Source organism: Macaca nemestrina, chromosome 15 (genome assembly GCF_043159975.1).
Source record: "Macaca nemestrina isolate mMacNem1 chromosome 15, mMacNem.hap1, whole genome shotgun sequence".
In the NCBI taxonomy this organism is placed as follows: domain Eukaryota; kingdom Metazoa; phylum Chordata; class Mammalia; order Primates; family Cercopithecidae; genus Macaca; species Macaca nemestrina.
In genome coordinates, this window is record NC_092139.1 from 87334950 (window position 1) to 87351914 (window position 16965).

The following is a 16965-nucleotide window of genomic DNA, read 5'->3' on the forward strand; positions in this document are numbered from 1 at the left end:
CGTCGCTAATTGGCGTGGCCGACGCCAGTCGATGGACGCCACATTCGATTCGTCAGCGCAGCCGCAGACTCCGCCCACATCCCCGGGCCGCGCTCTAGGTGAGGCGCCAAGCGGTCTTCGCCTGAGGGTCTGAGGCTGCGAAAGGGGCTTAACCTGCGAAAGGGGCTTAACCTGCGAAAGGGGCTTAACCATGAATGGTTCCTGCGAGAGGTCTGGGGAGGATGAAGAGCAGGAGGAAGAGGCGACGGCGGCCTGTGGACGTCTTGCAGGGGTCCCCCAGGCCAAGCAGGGTCCCGAGGCCGATTCGAACGCCGACCTGGAGACAGACACAAGGTGCTCAGGGCAGGGGCCAGGCCCGTCTCCTCCCCTTGGAGGCTTCTCCCACAGGGGTTGTGGGAGGTGGGTTGGGGCCGAGGAGGCAGGAGACCCCTGTTCAGCAGGGCGCGTAGCCCTCTGCGGGGCGTCTGCAGCCCCTCGCCCTCCCCTCGGCGCTCCTGGCGGCATCAGTAACTTTAGCATGAGAAGGCGCTTCCAGAAGGAGGTTAAAATGCAAAATCCCGCCAGACAGTGCACCAAGGGCTGTCCCGGCCTGAAATGCAATCAGAGCTGGGTTTTCCCAATCCATAGGTAAAACTAAGCTAATGGATGTATAGAATTTAGAACTACTTCTGTTTTTTCCCCGGGAAGATATTCACAAAACACTTGTGGTCTGCAATCGGGTTAAAAGACACAGCGTGCAATTTGGCATCAGACAGGCAGAGGCCTGACTCTGGCAGGACTGGCTACCACTAGCTGTGGTACTTTATTTATGAATTCATTTATTAGAGCCAGTGTCTTGCTCTGTCACCCAGATTTCAGTGCAGTGGCAGGATCCATAGCTCACTGCAGCTTTGAACTCTGCACTCCAGTGAGCCTCCTGCCTCAGCCTCCTGAGTCGCTGAGACTACAGGGAGCCACCACATCTGGCTAATTTAAATAATTTTTTTATCTCACTATGTTGCCCAGGTTGTCCAGCTTGCTTTTGACAGCTGTATGACTTTAAGGAAAAGATTTGTGTTGCCTTAGCCTCGATGTTCCCATCTGTCATATGGGGGCAGTGGTCCCAAGGAGTGTAGGGAGCAGTGCTTCTAGAGGCAAACAATAGGCCAGGTAGTGATGCAGGGCAGGGGAGGAGGCAGGTGGCTATAGCCATGCAGGGGTTCACATTCATCCTGCTGTCTCCTACCAGGCACCCATGGGCTTGAAGAACTGGTCGGGGACACCCTCTACCTGAGGTCCTGCTGGATCCATAGCGTTGTGCCCATCTTCTGCTTTCTGTGCCAAGGGAGCGCCCCAGAGCTGAACCTGCCGCATGGTGGCCTGGGGCCCCAGGTACCAGTGGAAGGACACTGGTTCCAGGCTTACAGGGAGAGGCCCCGGGAGACAACGGCCATGGGAGTGCCCCTGAGTCTGTCCCCTACACTTGCCAGCTTCTGCCTGTGCCAGTCACGCCCTACCCTCCACATCTGGGAGACAGATGGGATTGAGGCTATGACAGATGGCATTAAGGGTTGGGGAGCCTGCAAGCTTCTAACCCGCTGGGGGCTCTGGGAGAGGTGGGAGTGGGGGGAGACCTGGGTGGGGCCTAAAAGGAGAAGCAGGTGTCTCTTAAGCAGGTGGGAAGCGGGGTACTTTCCAGGTCAGGGACGTGGAGTGGGCTGAGCCCTGGAGCATGAGCCAGGATAGTGGCCAGTGTGTTTGCTCTGTCTGTCCCAGGGTGCCGAGCTCTGGCTTCCTCATTGAGCTCCAATCCATATGTCAAGTAGCTGAACCTTTGGGACAATGGGCTCTATGGGGCAGGTACAGAGGCCCTGGCAGGTGCCCTGAGCAAAAGCAGCAGCATCCATGGTAGGTGCTGGGCCTGGGTCAGGTGGGCAGGCGTCAGTCCTCCCTTTCCTCAGGGATGTGCCTCCACCCCCGAAAGCTGGGCCATGTCACCTGGGGCCTGCTGGTGTTGCTGGTGGATAGAAGAGGGGCCTCATCACAGGAGGGGGCATGTGGGGTGGAGTTAGACCCTCCGCTGTGCAGTCAATGCTGGATACAAGTCCCCTCCTCACCCACCCCACCCCACCACTCTCCTTCCTTGCTGGCTGGAACCCATTCTCCTGCCCTGCCCTGCACATAAGAGACTCCCAGTGCCTGAATGCAGGGTGGAAAGTCCTGCAACACAGAGAGTTGCGGACTGGGAAGTTCAAGAAAGGGGTGGGCAAGGTGTAAGTTCATTGGAGCTGAATCCAAATGCTGGCTCTGCCACTGAGAAAACAGGGTGACTTATGAAAGCAGCTCAGTTTCCAATCTGTGAAATGGCCCCCACAATATCTTATGGGCTTGGGGCTGTGGTGAGCATGAAGTGAAACGCGCTCCTGAAGTGGTCAGCAGAATGTGTGACCCATGTAAGCGCTCTATGCATGGCCACCTGGGCTATTATTGCCAATCCTGGCAATGGGGCCATGAGGGCTTCTGAAGTGGGTGGTGATATCACTGCCAAACACAATCATTGACGGGGTGGCTGCCCCCCACCACAGCAGTCTCTACAGTACCAAGAGGTAGGCGGGCCGGGCGCGGTGGCTCAAGCCTGTAATCCCAGTACTTTGGGAGGCCGAGGCGGGCGGATCACGAGGTCAGGAGATCGAGACCACAGTGAAACCCCGTCTCTACTAAAAATACAAAAAATTAGCCGGGCGCGGTGGCGGGCCCCTGTAGTCCCAGCTACTCAGGAGGCTGAGGCAGGAGAATGGCGGGAACCCGGGAGGCGGAGCTTGCAGTGAGCCGAGATCGCGCCACTGCACTCCAGCCTGGGCAACAGCGTGAGACTCCGTCTCAAAAAAAAAAAAAAAAAAAAAAAAAAGAGGTAGGCGGTTTTAACCACTTGACACAGAAGCTCGTGGGCACACAGGGAGAGGGAGGTCAGGGGCAGAGGGGACCCAGCCATTGGGAGCCAGAGCTACCATCCAACCCCGGGACAGTTCACCTATAAGGCCCCTTCCTCTGCCTCAGACCTGGAGGTTTGGCGGATGGCAGAAGAGGGACATGGCGGGGGGGTGCCTGGCTTTGCATCCCACTGACTGAGGAGTGGATCTGTCCGCCAGATGTGGACCTGTCGGAGAACCAGCTGGGAGTGGCAGGAGCCCAGGCCCTCTGTGCCACCCGCACCGTGAATCAGGCCATATGGAAGATACAGATGTCAGGGAATGGCCTGGAGGAGCAGGCGGCCCAGTACCTTGCTGAAATCCTGCTGGCCCACACAGACCTGAAATCCCTGGACCTGAGCTATAACCAGCTGAATGAGCAAGCAGGTAACGCCTGCCCAGGGCACCATGGGCCATAAAAGCTCAGCTTCCTAGGGCAAGGGTGGGTGGAGGTTGGCAGGACCGCACTGCACATCGCCAGGGAGCATGTGCTCTGGCTCCTGCTCCCCACACCCCACCTTGCCCCACTCCTCTTCCACTCCAGCCACACAGAACTCTTCATTCCTTCCACAAATATCTCATTGCCCACTGCTGTATGTGCTGCGCACTGACTTAGCCACCAGGGATCCACCTTGAACAAAACCAAGTTCCTGGCCTCAAGGAACAATGTTGACAACATCATTCTCAGAAGAAACAAATAGTTTCTGCTTCTGAAGAAGAATGGGGACCCCCTGCTTTAAAGAGGTGGCTGGGGAGGCCTCTGTGAAGTGACATTTAAGCTGAAATGTGCAGAGTGGGAAGGAGTCAGCCTTGGCAAGATCAGAGGGAGAGCATTTCAAGCAGAGGAACCGTGAGCATGCGGGCCTGTTCCCAGACTGGCAGACAGCAGTGTGACTAGGCTAGGGAGCCAGGGAAGCGTGGCCAGGCTGTGGGGTGGAGAGGCAGAGGGGGCTGCAGGACTGTTGACTGTGGCAAAAAAGGGTGAAGATTTTGTTCCAGGTGAGATAGAAGACATGGTTGAGATTCCTTGATCTCATCACTCTCATGCTCCTGAGTGTTTGTTTTGCCAGGAATATGCACTTCCACCTGCCTCTCCTCAAATGGTCTAATAATAGTAAGGATCACCTGGGACCCTGGGTTAGGCATGCAGATGCTGACCCTGGACCTGCTGAACCAAACTCTTAGGGGAATGCCCGTGAATCTGCATTTTAATGGATGCCCCAGGAGAACTCTCTTTTCTGCAGTGTTTCAGAATCTCTGATCTGGCTCAAGCAGCTTAGAGGGAGTGGGATGGCACCAGACTTGGCCTTTGAGAATTAGCCCTGACGTGTAACTGCCAGAGAACCAAGTTGCCTTCTAAAAAAATTACTACTGGGAGTCAGTGAAATTAAAAGACAGGCTTATTTCAGACTTTGACAAACTGAATATAGGGGTCTCTTTGGACCTGCACAGTAAAAGGGCAAGTGCCGGAGAGGCAGCCAGGATGGAGGGCCTGGAAGCTAAGGTGGTATGAAGGCTTCACAAACAGACACATGTACATGAGGGAGGTGGGTGGGGACTGGAAATGGACAGGCCCAGCAAGGCCATTTTTTTTTCTCCAGAAGGAGATCTGTGGGAGGGCCCGACTCCCTTGAGAGGTGAAGGAGCTTGGGTCTCTGCCTCCACCACTTGATCTGTAGCAATGGTAGCACCTACAACATAGGACCGCTACAAGGGTCACACAGAACAAGCATAGGCAGTTGTAGGAGTGTGTAGAAGAAAGAATCTTCCTACCCTTGAGCTGTTCAGCAAAAACAGGGCCTCCCTACAAAGTGGGGGATTACTGTCTGACCCTGCCAGCCCTAGAAGTGTCTGAGTAAAGAGAAAAGCATATGTATTTGAGTACCTGTATTATCAAATCCGGTGCTGGGCGCTGAGTCTAGTTCTCAGGTAGAAAGGGGGCAATGCCCTGAGTCCTTGCTTCTGTGCAGGGAGCTCTCCATGGTGCTAAAAAAAGTGTCTGTAGCCACAGGTGCCAGTCCAGCAGGCTCGCTGAGCGCTCTGGTTAATCCATCCATTTTTATTCTGTGTATTTCTTCAAACCAGCCTTCCTAGACCTATGTTAGGTGCTGGGATCATGGAGAGAGGTCAACTTCAGATCTCCAAGGGACTCTAAGACTGGTAGGAAAGACCCACTAGGCAGAGAGAGGTTTAATGGCCAGAGCCGTGGAAGGACATGGGGCTCAAGGCCGTCCAGTAAGCTCAGCCAGGCAGGCAAGGCTTCCTGATGCTATGAACCCAGATTAGAAGGATGAGGAGGCTCACGCCTGTAATCTCAGCACTTAGGAAGACCAAGGCGGGAGGATCACTTGAGCCATGGAGTTTGAGACCAGTCTGGGCAACGTAGCAAGAAGACCTTGTCTCTACTAAAAATAAAAACAACAACAACAAAAAAATAGCTGGGCATGGTGGCACATGCCTGTAGTCCTAGCTACTCAGGAGGCTGAGGCAGGTGGATTACTTGACTCCAGGAGGTCAAGACTGCAGTGAGCTATGATTGCACCACTGCACTCCAACCTGGGTGACACAATGAGACCCTGTCTAAAAAAAAAAAAAAAAAAAAAAAAGGATTAGGAGGATGAGGAGCTGTTAGCCATGTGCAGAAGGGGCTTTTAACTGGAGGACAGCCCGCAGACATGCTGGTGCTGGTGCTTTCGCAAATTGAAAAGAGGTCAAGGCCGGGCGCGGTGGCTCACGCCTGTAATTCCAACACTTTGGGAGGCCAAGGCGGGTGGATCACTTGGGGTCGGGAGTTGGAGACCAGCCTTCCCAACCTGGTGAAACCCTGTCTCTACTAAAAATACAAAGGTTAGCTGGGCGTGGTGGCGGATGCCTGTAATCGCAGGTACTAGGGAGGGTGAGGCAGGGGAATCACTTGAACCTGGGAGGCAGAGGTTGCGGTGAGCTGAGATCGCACCATTGCACTCCAGCCTGGGTGACAGAATGAGACTCTGTCTCAAAAAAAAAAAAAAAAATTGGGCATGGTGGTGTATGATTTGTACGCCCAGCCTGCAAAGGATGCTGAGGCAGGAGGATCATTTGAGTCTGGGAGTTTGAGCCCAGCCTGAGCAACACAGTGAGATCCTATTAAAAAAAAAAAAAAAAAAGGAAGAATCAGTTCCAAAGTCCTCCAAAATGAGTATTGAGTCCCAGCTTGGCTCTTCCCTGAGCAGGGATGTGCCTCTCCCTTTCTGGTGGCCAGAAACTCACTCTTCACTAAGAAAGTGAAAAAAGGAAAAATAGCTCGGAGCACTTTGAGCTATGTGGGGTATACAGAATTTATCAGGCCCAGAGTCGTGAATATGAGACTTCAGGCAGGGCACAGTGGCTCACGCCTGTAATTCCAGACTCAGGAGGCCAAGGTGGGAGGATCACTTTAGTCCAGAGGTTCAAGACCAGACTGGGCAACATCAGGAGACCCTCGTCTCTTCAAAAACTTAAAAAAAAAAAAATAGCTGGGCATGGTGGCACACACCTGTGGTCCTGAGCCCAGGAGGTTCAGCCTGTAATGAGCTATGACAATGCCAATGCATTCCAGCTTGGGGGACAGAGCCAGACCCTGTTTCAAAATAAGAAGAAGAAGAAAAAGATTAAAATGAATATGGGACTTCAGTAACACACTTCGTACCAATGCCCAGGGGCCAGCTGTTTAAAGGCATTTTGTTCCTGACTGGCTTAATGTATTATCTTCGCGTTCCTGGAATTTGTGATGCAAAGAATAATATATGGACAATCAATAGCTTATGCTATTTTAATACAGATTCTTGTGGCAAGGGAAGCTGAAGTGATAGGATTGCTTGAGGCCAGGAGTTGAAGACCAGCCTCAGTGAGACCCATCTTAATCTTTTTAAAAAGAGCAATTTTTGGTAAACCACTTAGGAACTGCCTCTTCTTTTCATTTAAAAACAGCATCTCTGGCCTAGTGTGGTGGTTCATGCCTGTAATCCCAGCACTTTGGGAGGCTGAAGCAAGCATATTGCCTGAGTCCAGGAGTACAAGACCAGCCTGGGCAACATGGCGAAACCCTGTGTCTACAAAAAAAAAAATACAAAAAATTAGCTAGGCATGGTGGCATTTGCCTGTAGTCTCAGCTATTTGGAAGGCTGAGGTGGAAGGATTGCCTAAGCCTGAGGAGGTTTGAGGCTGCAGTGAGCTGTGATCTCATCACTGCACTCCAGCCTGGGCAACAGAGTGAGACCCTGTCTCAAAAAATAATAATAACACAGCATATTGTAACTGCTGTTAATTAGACTGTGTATTTAAGGCAACTTTAATCTATGCTCCAGGGTTTCAGTTCTCAAATATGGCAATAATAAACTTTTTTTTTTTTTGAGACAGTCTCTCGCTCTGTCACCCAGGCTGGAGTGCATTCTGGGTTCAAGCCATTCTTTTGCCTCAGCCTCCTAAGTAGCCGGGACTATAGGTGTGCACCACCATGCCGGCTAATTTTGTTTCGCTGTGTTGGCCAGGCTGGTCTCAAACTCCTGACCTCAAGTGATCCATCTGCCTCGGCCTCCCAAAGTGCTAGCATTACAGGTGTGAACCACTGCGGCCAGTCAGATTTCTAACTTCTAACTTTTAATGTAGCTTCAGGTAGGAAAGACGTATGTACCTATAGAATTACCTAGGCGGGGTGGGGGGTGCAAGAGCTTATTTCCCTTCACTGGAAACTGTTCCTGCTGACATTTATACCAGAGCTGACTTTAACTTCCTAGAACCTTAAATTGCATTTGCAGTTTGGTTATCACACAGAGACATTTTCTTTTCTTTTCTTTTCTTTTGACAGAGTCTCGCTCTGTTGCCAGGCTGCAGTGCAGTGGTGCCATCTCACTGCAATCTCTGCCTCCCAGGCTCAAGTGATTCCCCTGCCTCAACCTCCTGAGTAGCTGGGATTACAGGCGCACACCACCACGCCCAGCTAATTTTTTGTATTTTAGTAGAGACAGGGTTTCCCTATGTTAGCCTCTCGATCTTCTGACTTTGTGATCCTCCCACCTCGGCCTCCCATGGTGCTGGGATTATAGGCGTGAGCCACCGCGCCCGGCCCCACACACAGACATTTTCTACCAGACACTGCCACTGTTGACCTACAACATGTAGCTCATGTACTTTGAACAGCATGTACTTTGTAGAAGTGAACAGTCCTGGAACGTGTCCACCTTGGTGTACCGTAGGCCTTACAGCCTCACAGCACATGTGTTCTCTTTGTAGATGAAGTGTACACAGGGACCTACAGGCAGCTCTTCCACCCGGAGCAGCTGATCACCGAGAAGGAAGATGCAGCCAGTAATTACTCCAGAGGCCATTACACCATCGGCAAGGAGACCTGGTCCTGGACCAGATCCACAAACTGGTAAGAAGAGAAGGCTTCGTGTGGACGTTGTCCTGCACGGGAGAACAGGCCTTGGATGGTGAAGGGAAGGTCATTTTCACAACACTTAGAGCAGCATCTCGAGTGCGACTGAGTCTGCAACGTCTTACTATGAAGTATGCGTAGTGATTTGGGCATAGATCTGTATTGTCTGCTTTTCTTTGCTTCAAAGTGTTATGTGCATTCGTTATGGATGGTCTGAATCCATATCAACGCTCAGAGGCAAAGAGAAGTGGCCCTGGCTTGGTGGAGGTTGGTGGTGTGGCTCCCATGGGCATTGGCTCACGTTGTCTGGTTTCTCTCAGGCGGATCTGTGCACGGGACTGCGGGGCTTCCTCATCTTCCACAGCTTTGGGGGCGGCACTGGCTCTGGGTTCGTGTCTCTGCTCATGGAGTGGCTCTCGGTGGACTATGGGAAGAGTCCAAGCTAGAATTTGCCGTTTCCCCATCCCCCCAGGTCTCCACGGCCGTGGTGGAGCCCTACAACTCCATCCTGACCACCTACATGACCCTGGAACATTCTGACTGTGCCTTCATGGTCCACGGCAAAGCCACCTATGACATGTCAGTGCAACCTGGACATCGAGTGTCCCACATACACCAACCTCAGTCATCTGATTAGGCAGATCATGTCCTCCATCATGGCCTCCCTGTGATTTGATGGGGCCCTGAATGTGGATCTGACAGAATTCCGAACCAACCTGGTGCCGTACCCCCATATCCACCTACCCCTGGCCACCTACGCCCTGGTCATCTCAGCCAAGAAGGCCTACCACGAGCAGCTGTCCATGGCCAAAATTGCCAATGCCTGCTTCGAGCCAGCCAATCAGATGGTCGCTGTGACCCTTGCCACGGCAAGTACATGGCCTGCTGCATGTTGTACAGCGGGGATGTGGTCTCCAAAGATGTCAGTGCGGCTGTCACCACCATTGAGAGCAAGCGCACCAACCAGTTTGTGGGTTGGTGTCCGACTGGATGTAAGGTAGGACTGGGTGAGGTGGAGTCCTTGTGCTGTCAGGAAGCAGCAGACCTGCAGAATAATGCTGCCCATGAAGGCCCACATCCTTTGTGGAGACAACCCCTTTTCATGTCAGCTAGGTTGCAAGGAGAATAATTTTAGTAATTTATTTCCGCCTTATACTTTACCAAATACTTTATGTTCCCTTATATATTACCGCCACCCTTTAAAGTTCATGGGGCAATATCACCAGCATCTTACACTTTAGAAAACAGAGGCTGAGGCCGGGCATGGTGGCTCACACCTATAATCCCAGCACTTTGGGAGGCCGAGGCCTGTGGCTCACGAGGTCAGGAGATTGAGACCATCCTGGCTAACACGGTGAAACCCCGTCTCTACTAAAAATACAAAAAATTAGCGGGGCATGGTGACGGGCACCTGTGGTCCCAGCTACTCAGGAGGCTGAGGCAGGAGAATGGCGTGAACCTGGGAGGTGGAGCTTGCAGTGAGCCGAGATCACGCCACTGCACTCCAGCCTGGGCGACAGAGCGAGACTCCATCTCAAAAAAAAAAAAAAAAGAAAGAAAACAAAGGCTGAGATAGCTTTAGGTGTCTGAAGCCTCACAGGCAGCAAGTGATGCAGAGAGAAATCAGAGATGATCTGACTGCAGGTCCTGGTCTGTCCTCCACATTACTCCACTGTTTACTTTAGTAATTTATCAGGTTCTATGGTATCATTTTTTGTGTTTTAAACAGTGGTTTTTACACTTTACATCATGTTGGTCACCTGTTGTCACTGAAGTTTGGGCAACACTATGTTTCTGTGAAGATTTTTAAATACATTGTGCAGTGTTTACTGTGAAGACCAAAGGCAGGTCTTTGCCCTTTCTCCAAACCAAGCAGAGACCTCTGCCTCACACACAATCAGACTGATGATTTGGTGCTCCTTTAGCTGTGCTTACAGTCCATTGTCTACCAAGAGAAAAGTACCATGTATTTGGAAGCCAAATAACAGAATGTCAGGCTCAAAGATCTGTTGTGATGACTAGGCTAAATGCCTCACCACACCTGTGTTGGTCAACTTTGTGCCCTATGGTTAGTTAAGAGCCCTTGTCTACAGTGGTTTCCACATTAGGCAAAGCTATAGATCCCACATTTGTAAGTGTCAATGAGTTCTGAAAGTGTTGGAGGAGTTGCAAGTTGCAGGATCATTCTAGATTGAAATGATATGAGAAAGTCACAGGTATGTGTCTTCCTTTTCCCATGTGGAATGGCCATAGCTTGCCTCTGAACACACACAACTTCTTGAATCTGTCTGGCCCTCTGTCAGCCACTTTACAACACCTTGACACAGATCATCTCTATTTTTCATCTCACGTTGATGTAAATTGTCTTTAAGTTGACAGATTTAAAGTGATTCATAGAACAGGGTAAAATCGGCCAGGCTTAGTGACACATGCCTGTAATCCCAGCATTTTGAGAAGCCAAGGTGGGAAGATCGCTTGAACCCAGGAGTTCAAGACCATCCTGGGCAACATAGTGAGACCCTGTCTCTACAAAAGATATAAAAATTATCCGGGTATGGTTGTGCATGCCTGCAGTCACAGCTAATGGGGAGGCGGAGGTGGGAGGATCGCTTGAGACAGGGAGGCAGAGGTTGCAATGAGCCAAGATCACACCACTGCACTCCAGCCTGGGCAACAAAGTGTGACTGTCTCAAAAAAAAAAAAAAAAAAAAAAAGGAAAAAGAAGGGTAAAATCTACAACAGTTACACCAGCCTGGAATGTTCATTACATGTTACATAGGAGGATTACAGACCTTGGATATTAGATGTTACAAGTAGGATGTGAAACCTTCCATTCTGTGTCTAATTACTAAGCCTCTCGACTTGAGTAGAGGAATTTTTCTTTCAATTGGTGTTACATTTGGAAGGTGAAGACATCCTTAGCTGGCAGGCACCGTGGGAGATGCTGCACTCTGCAAAGGTTTCCTGTTGTAGCTAAGTCTTGTGAGACAGTAGTCTGTGGGGAGATAAAGTCACAGCCTCTCCTGTCCTCCCAGAAGATAGTCCAGCTCCAGATGGACCTTGTTGAATTCTCTTTGCTCTAAGTTCCTTTTTGTCAGTCTTAGTGTGATTTACCATACATTCTTTTTTGTTTGTTTGTTTGTTTTGAGATGGAGTTTCACTCTTGTCACCCAGGCTGGAGTGCAGTGATGTGATCTCGGCTCACTGCAACCTCTGCCTCTGCAGTTCAAGCAATTCTCCTGCCTCAGCCTCCTGAGCAGCTGGGATTACAGGCGCCCACCACCACATCCGGCTAATTTTTTTTTTTTTTTTTTCTGAGACGGAGTCTAGCTCTGTTGCCCAGGCTGGAGTGCAGTGGCCGGATCTCAGCTCACTGCAAGCCCCGCCTCCCGGGTTCACGCCATTCTACTGCCTCAGCCTCCCGAGTAGCTGGGAGTACAGGCGCCCGCCACCTCGCCCGGCTAATTTTTTTTGTATTTTAGTAGAGACGGGGTTTCACCGTGTTAGCCAGGATGGTCTTGATCTCCTGACCTTGTGATCCGCCCACCTCAACCTCCCAAAGTACTGGGATTACAGACATGAGCCACCACGCCCGGCCAATTTTTTGTTTTTTTTTTTTTTTTTTTTTTGAGACGGAGTCTCGCTGTGTCGCCCAGGGTAGAGTGCAGTGGCCGGATCTCAGCTCACTGCAAGCTCCGCCTCCCGGATTTTTACGCCATTCTCCTGCCTCAGCCTCCCGAGTAGGCGGGACTACAGGGGCCCGCTACCTCGCCCGGCTAGTTTTTTGTATTTTTTAGTAGAGACGGGGTTTCACCGTGTTAGCCAGGATGGTCTCGAACTCCTAACCTCGTGATCCGCCCGTCTCGGCCTCCCAAAGTGCTGGGATTACAGGCTTGAGCCACCGCGCCCGGCCAAATTTTTTGTATTTTTAGTGGAGATGGGGTTTCGCCATGTTGGGCAGGCTGGTCTTGAACTTCTGACCTCAGGTGATCCACCCACCTTGGCCTCCCAAAGTGCTGGGATTACAGGTGTGAGCCACCGCACCCGGCCAACCATATGTTCTTTAACAACCATTTGCTGCTTTTTTTTTTTTTTTTTTTGAGATGGAGTCTCACTCTGTCATCCAGGCTGGAGTACAACAGAACACACTGCAACCTCCGCCTCCCAGGTTCAAGCACTTCTCCTGTCTCGGCCTCTCGAGTAGCTGGAATTACAGGCGCGCACCACCATGCCTGGCTAATTTTTGTATTTTTAGTAGAGACAGGGTTTCACCATGTTGGCCAAGCTGGTCTCGAGCTCCTGAACTCAAGTGATCCACCTGCCTTGGCCTCCCAAAGTGCTGGAATTACAGGCGTCAGTCGCTGCACCCAGCCTCGGATACGCTATTTTCCAAGAGTCTTTTCCATGCTTAAAAACATTTGGGGACTGGGCAGAGTGGCTCATTGCCTGTAATCCCAACACTTTGGGAGGCTGAGGTCAGTGGCTCACCTGAGCTCAGGAGTTCAAGACCAGCCTAGGCAACATGGTGAAACCTCATCTCTACCAAAAATACAATTAGCCAGGCATGATGCCACGCACCTGTAGCTACTTGGAAGTCTGAGGTAGGACGATCACTTGAGCCTAGGAGGCAGAGGTTGCAGTGAGCCAAGATCACACCACTGCACTCCAGCCTGGGTGACCAAGTGAGACCCTTTCTCACCAAAAAAAAAAAAAAAGCTTGAGTCCAGGAGTTCAGGATCAGCCGGGGGAACATGATGAAACCCCATCTCTACACAAAATACAAAAAATTAGCCGGGTGTGATGGCACACACCTATAGTTCTACCTACTTGGGAGGCTGAGGTGGGAGGATCACCTGAGCCTGGGAGGCAAATGTTGCAGTGAGCTATGATTGTGCCACTGTACTCCAGCCTGGGTGACAGAACAAGACCCTTAGAAAAAAAAAACCAAACATTTGGGTTTTTTGTTATAAAAGTACTTATGTTGGCCAGGCACCATGTCTCACACCTGTAATCCATGGGGTAGATGGCTTGAGCCTAGGACTTTGAGAGCAGCCTGGGCAACACGGCAAAACCCTGTCTCTACAAAAAATAAAAAATTAGCTGGGCATGGTGGCACATTTCCTGTAGTGCTAGCTACTCAGGAAGCTGAGACAGGAGGACTGCTCAAGCCTGGGAGGTTGAGGCTGCAGTGAGCCAAGATGGCACCACTGTACTTCACTCTAACCTGGGCAACATAACAAGACCCTATCTCAAAAAAAAAAAAAAAAAAAAAAAAAAAGCTGGGTGCGGTCGGTGGCTCATGCCTATAATCTCAGCATTTGGGGAGGCCAAGGTGGGCGGATCACCTGAGGTTAGGAGTTCGAGACCAGCCTGGCCAACATGGTGAAACCCTGTGTCTACTAAAAATACAAAAATTAGCCAGGTGTGGTGGTGGTTGCCTGTAATTCCAGCTACTCTGGAGGCTGAGGCAGGAGAATCACTTGAACCCAGGAGGTGGAAGTTGCAGTGAGCTGAGATTGTGCCACTGCACTCCAGCCTGAATGACAGAGCAAGATTCCATCTCAAAAAAAAGCAAAAAACAAAACACAAAAAAACCCCAAAAAACTTGATATGGGCTGGGCACGGTGACTCACACGTGTAATCACAGCACTTTGGAAAGCTGATGCAGGCGGATCACTTGAGGCGGGAAAATCGCTTGAACCCGGGAGGCAGAGGTTGCAGTGAGCCGAGATCACACCACTGCACCCAAGCCTGGGTGACAGAGTGAGACCCTGTCTCAAAAACAACAAAAAACAAACAAACAAAAAAAACCCTGATATGTGGCAAAATACTAAAAGAATGCAGAAGACTGAAAAGCTGAAGTCCTCTTCTTCCCCAGAGCTGCTTCTGTCCTCTGGAAAACGTTCTGTACATATTCAAGGCATAGTAATCTCTCGTTATACAGGTGATGTTGGCAGTGGCCAGCAGACATGTATGTCCCTTTCCTGCAGGTGACAGGCCCAATCACTGCACACAGGTGGTCACAGTAAACAGAAAGCTGGCAGCACTCCCACTTGGAAGGGCTGATTGGCTTGGCCTTAGAGTTGTGGGAGAACACTCTCTGATCAGGGTACAAACCCTTCTCTCTGCCGCTTCCAACTCCTGTGGAGTCTGTCTGTATCTAGCTGCTGCTAACTGCTAAGTGCTTGTTAGGGCAGGGTAGGGTCACCGCCTCGGTAGGCGTTTGTCCTCCTCCGGCATGATGCTACCCTAGCTGCCCAAGGCTCTAGCCTGTGTATGTTATTACATAGATTTTTTTGCACACAAATACAGATTTCAACTCACTTTTTTTTTTTTTTTACAAAGTATACAATATACCTTGGATGTATTTATATCCCAAGACAGGATTCTCATTCTTGTTCAGGTGTTTTACTGTATGGGTAATATGGGATATACACACACACACACACACACACACATATATTTTCCGAGACAGAGTCTCACTCTGTAGCCCAGGCTGGAGTGCAGTGGCAAAATCTCGGCTCACTGAAATCTCTGTCTTCCGGGCTCCATCTTACATGCCTGTAATCCCAGCTACTCAGGACGCTGAGGTAGGAGAATCGCTTGAACCTGGGAGACAGAGGTTGCAGTGAGCGTGACTGCACCACTGCACTCCAGCCTGGGCAACAGTGCTAGACCCTGTCTTAACAACAACAGCAATAAAAAAAAAAAGGAGGAAGAAGAAAAAAAGAAAAAGGAAGTCATCAAAGGATATTGTCAATAGATAACAGATAATGCCAAAAATTCTTAAAACACAGTGTTGGAACTGGTCCACAGCTCTAATTTTTAATGAGCTACCATTTCTGAGGCCAATATAAACTTCATTCTATGCTGCCCATCTCTGACAGGTGGGCATTAACTACTAGCCCCCCACAGTAGTCCCTGTGGGAGACCTGGCCAAGGTGCAGTGGGCGGTGTGCATGCTGAGCAACACCATGGCCATCACGAAGGCCTGGGCCTGCCTGGATCGTAAGTTCGGCCAAGTGCGCCTTAGTGCACTGATAGGTGGGGGAAGGCATGGCAGAGGGGGAATTCTCCGAGGCCCGCAAGGATCTGGCAGTTCTGGAAAAGGATTATGAAGAGGTGGGCATGGATTCCATGGAAGCTGAGGCTGAAGAAGGCGAAGAATAGTGAGGGGAGGGTGCGGCAGGCAACCATCCCTCTGTATTCCCCACCATAACGTTAGAAGAGCTAATTATCTATTAAAATTTCTGTATTGCAAATTAGCCGGGCGTGGCAGCGTGCGCCTGTGGTCCCAGGTACTCGGGAGGCCGAGGCAGGAGAATGGCGTGAACCCAGGAGGCAGAGCTTGCAGTGAGCTGAGATCGCCCCACTGCACTCCAGCCTGGGTGACAGAGCGAGACTCCGTCTCAATAAATAAATAAATAAATAAAATTTCTGTATTGCGATATTGTCTTTCTCCTATGTTGTACTTTGAGAGATTCCTCCTCCAGATAACCTTTCTCTTCCAAGTGCATTTCTACGGGAAAAAACATCGATTTGTTTCATTTTTTTTTGAAACGAAGTCTCAACGGAGTGGTGCCCGCCACCACGCCCTACTAATTTTTGTATTTTTAGTAGAGACGGGGTTTCACCGTGTTAGCCAGGATGGTCTGGATCTCCTGACCTCGTGATCCACCCGCCTCAGCCTCCCAAAGTGCTGGGATTACAGGCGTGAGCCACCGCGCCCGGCCCATTTGTTTTCTTGAAGAAATTAAGCATGCCAGTATGTTTAGTAATTGCATTACTTTCCTGATGCTGGCTTCAAAACACTAACTGAAGGAATTAGGACAAAATGCTTTACTTTTTTTTTTTTTTTTTTTTTTTTTTTTGAGCCGGAGTCTCACTCTGTCGCCCAGGCTGGAGTGCAGTGGCATGATCTCCGCTCGCTGCAGCCTCTGCCTCCCGGGTTCAAGCGATTCTCCTGCCTCAGCCTCCGGACTAGCTGGGACTACAGGCGCGCACCACCACACCCAGCTTTTTGTTTTTTTGTTTTTTTGTTTTTTTGTATTTTCAGTAGATTCGAGGTTTCACCATGTTGGCAGGATGGTCTCCATTTCCTGATCTTGTGATCCGCCCGCCTTGGCCTCCCAAAGTGCTGGGATTACAGGCGTTGAGCCACCGCGCCCGGCCTATTTTGCATTTAAACCTTCTGAAGCCCTTGAATGGAGCGGCTATTTTCACTGAGTCTTACGGGAGGAGATGAGGACTCAAGCAGCCCGCCAGGTCATGTGTCCACCGGCTTCGCAGGAGCAGTTCCCGACGCTGCCTGTCATACCGGCATCCTCAGCCTTTCCCCCCCTCCGTCACGCCCCTGCCGAAGCTGGCTACAATGGAACCTCCGGCCCAGCACACGTCCCCAGTGTACTCAGGGGCATACCCTGCCCTCCCTCAAGTCCACCTCCCCGGTACGAGAGTGAGTGCCGGCTCTGGTTTTTGTCGGGTTCTTTTGTGCAAGCGTCCCAGGCCCCGTTTTCTTTCGTCAGTCAGAGGTCTTCCGAAAGCGAGCTGCCGCCCCCGCGGCTTTCGAGGCTCCCAGGACACTGCAGCTTTCCGCTCCCGGGCCGACCCGTACACTGGGGC

General features: G+C 50.8%; 1 pseudogene; it reads left to right on the forward strand.

The window, feature by feature from the left end:
* The first annotated feature begins 190 nt into the window (after positions 1-190).
* On the forward strand, positions 191-15676 carry LOC105480674 (tubulin alpha-3 chain-like; annotated as a pseudogene).
* Positions 15677-16965: the final 1289 nt, after the last annotated feature.